This window comes from Chenopodium quinoa, unplaced genomic scaffold (genome assembly GCF_001683475.1).
Source record: "Chenopodium quinoa cultivar QQ74 unplaced genomic scaffold, ASM168347v1, whole genome shotgun sequence".
NCBI lineage: Eukaryota > Viridiplantae > Streptophyta > Magnoliopsida > Caryophyllales > Amaranthaceae > Chenopodium > Chenopodium quinoa.
Window position 1 is genome coordinate 3,558 of NW_018742346.1, and position 8,872 is coordinate 12,429.

At 44.4% G+C, this 8,872-nt stretch overlaps 1 pseudogene; it reads left to right on the forward strand.

Moving 5' to 3' along the window:
* The first annotated feature begins 3,896 nt into the window (after window positions 1-3,896).
* Window positions 3,897-7,912, forward strand: LOC110695389 (annotated as a pseudogene).
* The last annotated feature ends 960 nt before the right edge of the window (window positions 7,913-8,872 follow it).

The window sequence follows — 8,872 nt, forward strand, 5'->3', positions numbered from 1 at the left end:
AATAGAAATATTTTAGTACATATATATTAAAGACATACCAACTCAACCGTCTCAGGTACGAATGGTATCCCCTCATCATCCTCGGCCGCTGGAAGGGTCTCACGAATTACTGATCCGACAGCATCGGTGTACGTGATCTCCGCTGTAGGAGGCACCCAACCACCTAGCTCAACCCGCTAAAAATACATGGGACAAAAAACGATAAAAGGGTCAAAATTCCAAAAAAATAAATAGAAAACACCAAAAAAGAGAGTTAGAAAAACTAACCTGAACAAAGGCCGGAAAAGGAGTTAGCCTGGATGCTATAAAAGCCGGATACGAAGCGTCCGGTAGCACCAGTAGCTCCGCTAGATAACTAAGGATCGCTTGAGCTCGATCCTCAGTAGACAGCAGGCCCGAAACGCAGCATCCGGATCGGGGGATCCGTATGAACCAAAGGCTTCTCGGTCGAAAGCTGCCAGAGAACACGCTCACCTAAAAACCAAGCGTCAGTCCTCTAGAATACCGAAAGTCCCATATAGAGGGCCCGAAAACGGCAACGAACCATACCAGACCGGATAACCTCAGGGACTCCGACGATCAAACTCCAAGGACGGTGATCTATAAAACACAACCACATGACAAATCGTTAGAAAATGAATAAAATCAACAAACAAAAAGTGAACATGCAGTTGGAATACACACCGACACACGATTTGCAGAGAGAATCCTCTGACAAAAGTCGCCAGCAGAAGTAGCCCGTCTCCTCTTAATCGAGACCAATCGATGGCCGATAGGAAAACGAGTAGCCCCAAGCACCCTGGGGGCTAAGAAAGGTAGGTACGAGTATCCCCAAGCCTGAAATTGAGAAAAAGATAAGCCTAAGGGAAAAAACGAAAGTAATAACTGAAAGGCTTAAAACACGTACCTCAAGGATACGACCATGCCATGTAAGCGAGATCCGAGGCACCTTAGTAGCTGCCGCGAAATCCATGACCTGGGTCGCCTTGCCCATAGCCATAAGCATACGGGCATATGACACCTCCGCCCAACTCTGGTTACCTACTTGCCCTAAATCGATGAGGCAAATAAGTAACCCAATGGCGAAACACTCTCCTCGATCACTCAAGATGGTGACGGAAAGAACGTGGGCAATGTATATCCGAGCCAGCTACTCAGGCGTACACTGCCGGTCAAGCTCGTCAGCTGACAACTCTTCGGCAAGAACCGAGTACGTGCAAGATTGCGTGTACACATGAAGAGCCGACATAAAACGGTCCCCAACAAGGTCGCGCAATCTCTCGTTTAACCCCTTAACGAGCTCTACAACTATAGGCTCGCCTCCGAAAGGAATACCCGTAATCATAGAGAAATCGAAAGGGGTAACCGTCATCTCTCTCTATGGAAAGTGGAAAGTGTTGGTGAAATCCCACCAAAACTCCAGCAATCCCCACAAGGAAAGCTGACGACGCAGACTAGCTCGATAAATCTCGAAGAGTCGCCAGCTGGGAGTCAATCCAGAAAGTGCTACCATCTCCTTTGTCACCTCGGGCAAACTCTCAAAACGGGCTCGCAAATCACCAGAGCCGTACAAACGTATGTCAGGCTCACTCTGAATAAAAAACGGTTATGGTTTAAAAAGGAGAAGAAGAAAAGAGAAAGAAATGAAAGCGCGGGAAAACTCACGATGTCGCGCCACCCTCGGATCGAAACGTGGTGGTCTAAGTCCCACTTAAGGGCCTAGGGTCCCATTGGAGGAGCCTCCCAAACTACCTCCTCCAGCGACGTCGATCGGTCGCGACACGTCGCTCTCGATCCTCCTCTCGAGGACTGATCAGTGGCCATTTGGCCCACTTTTCTACTTCGTTTCTTCCCCGATTGAGCCCTTTGTTTGCCCTTTTTCCTCTATTTTAGCTTAGTTTTGTTATTATTGAGCATATTTGTTACTTGGAGTGGTTTTGAGTCATTTTTGGCTCATTTCCTAAGGTTTTATTCCCTCTCCTTTAACCCATTTCAATTTGCTCCTATTAGAACCTTTCCTATGATTTGTGTTTTCCATCTTACAGGTCCTCCCGTGGCTAAGAAAGCAAGGATTGGATGCAAGGATTAGGCATGCTTTGGAGTCAAAGGGATTGGAGCATTAGAGCCCAAAATATGAAGGAAAGAAGAGTTCAGAGCGGGCGCTCTAGATATGGAGCGGGCGCTCTGTATTCCTTGCTGCAGAAAAACCAAGTACCCAACCCTCAGAGCGGGCGCTCTAATGTTGAAGCGGGCGCTCTAGCTCCCAGAATAAACAGAGCATTTTCTGCGAGACTCAGAGCGGGCGCTCTCATGTTGAAGCGGGCGCTCTAGCTCCCAGAATAATCAGAGCATTTTCTGCGAGACTTCAGAGCGGGCGCTCTGGCCTTAGAGCGGGCGCTCCGTGTTCCCCTGACCGATTTGAACTCTGCTACACGCGTAGGCCGACGGCTCTAATTATTTTACTCTGCACGTGATGCCTAAAATTTTGGGCCTTGATTTGGGTTAGGTTTTAGAGGAGGGTATAAATACCTCTCTTCCTTGTAATTGGAGAGGGGTATGTAGAGAGAGAAATATTAGAAAATCAGATTTCAGCTTATTGTTTTTTTTTTCTTTCTTTTGCACTTTAGATTAGTTAGGGTTTAGTTCCTCATTAGATCTAAAACACTACTCTTTGTTACTCTCTTTCATTTTCAATCCAAGATTAAATCTTTTGGTATTATTTCTATCCCTACTCTTTATTTATTGCTTTATTTATCTATTTTAATTAGTTTTAGCTTATCTTTAGTTGTTATTTCAAGTCAATAGAATAGTTTAATGTCTTAGTTGCCTCCTTGTTTAAACTTGCAATTTCTGGTTTTGATCCTTTATTTTCTTGCTATTAGTATAATATTATCCTTATTTGCTTAGATTTCATGCTATTTAGAATAGATTACAAGTAGACTTAACATATTCTCTTCAAAGTTAACTTCTTTAGTAAAGTTTAATCATCCTATTTTCTGGTTTTAGCCATGTTTCTCTCATTAAACTTAGTTTTTGCTTTTGTTAATGTTCTTGTGTGCTTTGGTATGACCCTTCCTTCTCTAGGCTAGGTTTCTAGCTAGGGGAGGGGGAAATGATGAACTAATGATGAAATGAATGATATGTGGTGCAAGATTGGGTAGATTGAGAAGTTTTGCAATTGATTCCAACCTAGGTTTTAGTTGTTAGGAATTAGAGATTGATCACCTCTAAGACCCTATTTTGTGTTGCATGCTAGTTGCGCGAGAGTGAGCTTGTATGTGATGATGACTAGGTTAGGGATGACCTCGACCACCGAGGCGGGGTTGGGTAGGCGGTGTTTAGGTGAGCCCGAGAGGGAATCCTAGATGTTGGACCATAGGCCCCAATTGTTTGGTTGACCGATTGAACCATTCTTGTTGCCTCTAATTGTTGAAATCATTGTTAGTTAGGAATTCTCCCCTATCCCCTAGTGTTTGCTATTCCTTGATTTTCGAAGTTTTATACCTCTGCTTGTTGCTTGTTAATTTAGTTCTTAGTTTATTTGTTTCCCTAGTAGCTATAGATAAATCCATCAAAAATTTATTCCTCCCTTTTCAATTGACTTATAAGTGATCTAAGCAAGAGACGTTTGACCTTCCCTGAGGATTCGACCCCTCTTCCACTATGCTACCTTTGGTTAGTTTAGGACGTGGGTTTTCTTTTTATTCTTGACTCGACCTTTAGGAACTAACGACACCTAGGGGGCCGATCAAGTTTTGGCGCCGTTGCCGGGGAAATGGCAACATTGTTTATTGCTTAGTTATCTTGTTTTTCAATTGTTTTCTACTTCTATCCTTCTATTTTTCATTTATTTCTCCGTTGTTGTCATTCGCTAATTGTCTGCTTAGCTGTGTTGAATGCTTAGAAGATCACAGGGACCACCTACTCACGACCTCGATCTCGACATTGACCGCACTCTAAGGCGAGTGAGGAGACTATTTGTTGAACAAACGGGTGAGGAGGAGGAGTTCTTTGATTCTTCTAGTGATATTTCTTCAGACATGGGGGATGCCAATGGCGCTCTTTTTGGTGACTTTGGTAATCCGGGTAGTCATGAATTGCAATGTGGGATTCTACTTCCTACAACGGAAACAAATTTCACTATCCACCCGCACTACACTCAAATGGTGCGTGGAGATCAATTTTCTGGAGCAGCTCATGAAGATCCGATAGAGCATTTGGACAAATTTCTCGAGACATGTGCTTTAATCCAAACCAACCAAGTCACTCAAGAATACATCCGGATGCACCTTTTTCGGTATTCGCTCACAGGCAAGGCTTATAGGTGGCTCAAAAACCTAAAGCCCGGCTCGTTGGCCACATGGAGAGACACGGCCAAAGCTTTCTTGAACAAGTTCATTCCCGAAGACAAATCAACCGAATTGAGGCAGAAAATTTCATCATTTAGGCAAGAAAGGTATGAATCTTTGGGGAAGCTTGGGACCGGTTTAAAGAGTATGTGAGAGCTTGCCCACACCATGAGTTTGACAAGCAACTTCTCATCAAGTTCTTCTATGATGGTCTTGACGACATACCCAAGCAAAATTTGAATTCCGGATGTGGTGGACATATTAGCAAGGTGCCTCAAGCTCAATTGGAGGACACCATAGAGGAAGTTGTGAGGTACTATTCTACGAGTGGTGGAAGAAGAAGAGGTGAAGAGAGAGCTTCGGGCAAATTCGAGCTTGATCAAGGTTCACTCAAGGCTCTTATGGAACAAGTCATTGACAAGAAGCTGGGAAATAGCCAAGGGTCTTCATCTTCCTCCACCAATCAAGTACACTCTTTCTCTTGTGAGAATTGTGGGGGTACCAACCATGATATATCATATTGTGGTGGTCGAGACCCCGAACATGTAGCGGCAATGGGGTACATGAACAATCAACGTGATAATTGGAGAGCCCCAATGCCAATTATGGTAATAGATTTCAAGATGCAAGTGGCCCAAGCCACAACACGGGTCAAATGGCTCCCTTTCCAAATCCAAATGCTAGCAATCACCCTAGAGCACCATTCAAGCAAGGACCACCCAACCAATTTCAGAATTTCCAACCCAACCCTTCCATGCAAAATGATCCTAATCAACAAATGCTCATGGAAACTCTCAATAGAATCCAATCAAGCCTATCCGCCATGGATCAAAGAATAACCAATAGTGAGCGAAAAGCGGATCAAAGGCATCAAGAGGTCACCGCACATCAAAAGATGATGGATAATCAAGTGGCTCAACTCGCCGAGAGGGTGACCAATCTAGCCAATGAGAAGCTCCCGGGCCAACCTACTACCAACCCGGCTACCACCCATCATATCAAAGCTATCTCTCTTAGGTCCGGAAAGTCTTATGAGGGGCCTAGGAGTGATCAATCGGAGCACAACAAGGAGGGTGAAGAGCAAGTGGTTGAAGAGGTCAATGGAGATAGCCAAGGTCAAATAATTGACAATAGTGTTGAAGGAAGCATTGAGAAGAAGAAGGGTGAAGGTAGTGAAAAGAGCAAGGAAGTTGGGAAAGACAAGCAACCATCAACATCTTATCAACCATCAAGGTTTGAACCACCACCGCCTTATCCCGAGAGGATTGTTGAGAGGAGATTGAATGACAAGTACAACAAGTTTATGGCTATGCTCAAGTCACTTCACATCAACATTCCATTCCTTGAAGCCATGACTCAAATGCCACCCTATGCAAAATTCCTCAAGGAACTCCTCTCCAACAAAAAGAAGCTAAGTGATGAGTGTATCACTCTTCCTCATCAAGTTAGTGCCCTAGTGCAAAGAACCTTGCCTACCAAGCAATGTGATCCGGGAAGCTTCACTCTTCCGGTCAAGATTGGTGATATGGAGACCACGGGTGCACTAGCCGATCTTGGGGCAAGTGTGAGCCTCATGCCACTATCCATTGCAAAGAAGCTCAAGTTCGAGATGATACCTTCAAGAAAGGTGATTCAATTAGCCGACCGGTCCACAAAATTCCCATGCGGTGAGTTAGAAGACGTTCCTATCAAGATTGGGAATTTGTTTGTGCCTTGCGATTTTGTGGTGATGGATATGGAGGAGGACCCTCATACTCCTCTTATCCTTGGAAGAGAGGCACTCAAGACCATGGGAGCGGTCGTCAATTGCAAAGATAATACCATTACATGTGAGGTGGCCAATGAGAAGTACAAGTTTGAATTCTCAAAGACTTTGAAGCAACCTATGGTAGAGAAGATTTGGCGGGTGGACTTGGTGGACTCCGAACTTGATGAATTGGTGAAGTCTCATGAGGTAATTAAAGACAAGGGTGATGAAGACCTCCCATGTGAGGAGGTGGGTGAAGGAGAATCTTTGTGTGCCTTGGAGGTTGAAAGCCTTGAAGGTGAAACTCATCCCGAGACTCAAGGAGCCGTGGATGAGCTCCCATCGATCCAAAGTGAGTCTAAGGAGGAGAGTTCCACGCCTCCTCCCAAGGTAGAACTAAAACCCCTCCCTCCTTCTCTCAAATATGCTTATTTGGATGATGATTGCTTACATCCTATTATTGTCAATGCTAACCTCGATGACACCTCATTGCAAAAATTAATTGAGATTTTAAAAAAATATAGGAGTGTTATCGGGTATAGCATTGATGATATTAAGGGGATTAGCCCTAGCTTGTGTATGCATCGCATTCATCTTGAGGATGATCATGCCTCTTCCATTGAACCTCAAAGGCGGTTGAATCCGACTTTGAAGGAAGTGGTTAAGAAGGAAATCCTCAAACTACGTGAAGCGGGGATCATTTATGCTATCTCCGATAGCAAATGGGTGAGCCCGGTTCATGTGGTTCCCAAAAAGGGAGGCATGACCATCATACAAGATGACAAGGGGAATGATATCTCCACCCGCACTGTCACGGGGTGGAGAATGTGCATTGACTATAGGAGGCTTAATAAAGCCACTAGAAAAGATCATTTCCCCTTGCCATTTATCGATCAAATGTTGGAAAGGTTGGTGAAGCATTCACACTATTGTTTTCTTGATGGTTATTCGGGTTTCTTTCAAATCCCAATTCACCCGGATGACCAACATAAAACAACCTTCACTTGTCCATTTGGGACATTTTGCCTACCGAAGGATGCCCTTCGGATTGTGCAATGCCCCATCGACTTTCCAACGATGTATGACAGCAATCTTTTCTGATATGATCGAAAATGCAATAGAAGTTTTCATGGATGATTTCAGTGTTTGTGGTTCGTCTTTTGACCTATGCTTGCACAATCTCGAAAAGGTTTTAAAGAGGTGTCAAGAGACGAACCTTGTGTTGAATTGGGAAAAGTGCCATTTTATGGTCGAGGAGGGCATTGTCCTCGGGCATAAAGTGTCCATTAATGGTATTGAGGTAGACCCGGCAAAGGTCTCGGCGATAGAAAAGCTACCCCCACCATCATCGGTGACCGGGGTACGTGCCTTCTTGGGGCACGCCGGCTTCTATCGCCGATTTATCAAAGATTTTGCACAAATAGCGAGACCTTTGACGAGTTTACTTCAAAAAGAGGTGGAGTTCAAATTCGATGATGCTTGCACTAAGGCATTTGAAACCTTGAAAAATGCTTTAGTGAATGCGCCTATAGTGCAAGCACCGAATTGGGAACTCCCGTTTGAACTAATGTGTGACGCGAGTGATAATGCAGTTGGAGCAGTCCTTGGGCAAAGGAAAGAAAAGAAATTGAATGTGATCTCTTATGCAAGCCGGACTTTAGATACGGCACAAAAGAATTACACCACCACGGAGAAGGAAATGTTGGCGGTGGTCTTCGCTTTTGACAAGTTTAGACCCTATTTGGTGTGCAACAAGGCCATTGTCTACACCGATCACTCCGCGGTGAAGTATTTAATGAGCAAAAAAGGATGCTAAGCCGCGTCTAATCCGATGGGTCCTTCTCTTACAAGAATTTGACATTGAAATACGGGATAAGAAAGGAAGTGAGAACCTAGTGGCTGACCACCTCTCAAGGTTGCCGTTAGACCACCCTTCTTACCTTGACAAAGAGGATCCCATCGATGATGAGCTTCGAGATGACTCTCTTATGGCGATCGTTACCAACACCATCCCTTGGTTCGCTGATATTGCAAATTATTTAGCAAGCGGGGTGGTACCTCATGACTATGATGCTCGACAAAGGAAGAGGTTCTTCAAGGAAGTTAAGAGGTATTTTTGGGATGATCCAAGCTTGTACAAGAAGTGTAGTGACGGTTTGTTCCGGAAATGTGTGGCAAATCATGAGATGGAAGGTATTATGGAACATTGTCATTCACTACCTTGTGGAGGTCATGGAGGTGTCAACAAGACCGTGGCAAGGATCCTAGGTTGCAAGCTTTGGTGGCCAACTATGCGCAAAGATGTTCACAAGTTCATCCTTCGATGTGACCGATGCCAAAGGATGGGAGGAATCACAAAGAGAAATGAAATGCCGCAACAATCAATCTTAGAAGTTGAGCCATTTGATGTATGGGGAGTGGACTTCATGGGTCTGTTTGTCTCCTCATGTGGGAATTTGTATATCCTTGTGGCTGTGGATTATGTGACTAAATGGGTGGAAGCGATACCATCACCCACAAATGACCACAAGGTAGTATTGAAGTTGCTCAAGAAGATCATCTTTCCTAGATTTGGGGTGCCACGGTGCCTAATTAGTGATGGCGGATCTCATTTCGCCAAGAAACAACTCGAAGCACTTTTGAAGAAATATGGGGTACATCATAAGGTTGGACTCCCTTACCATCCACAAACCCAAGGGCAAGTGGAGGTGTCCAACAGAGAAATTAAGAGTTTGCTCGAGAGGATGGTCAACAAGTCTAGAAAAGATTGGTCCCT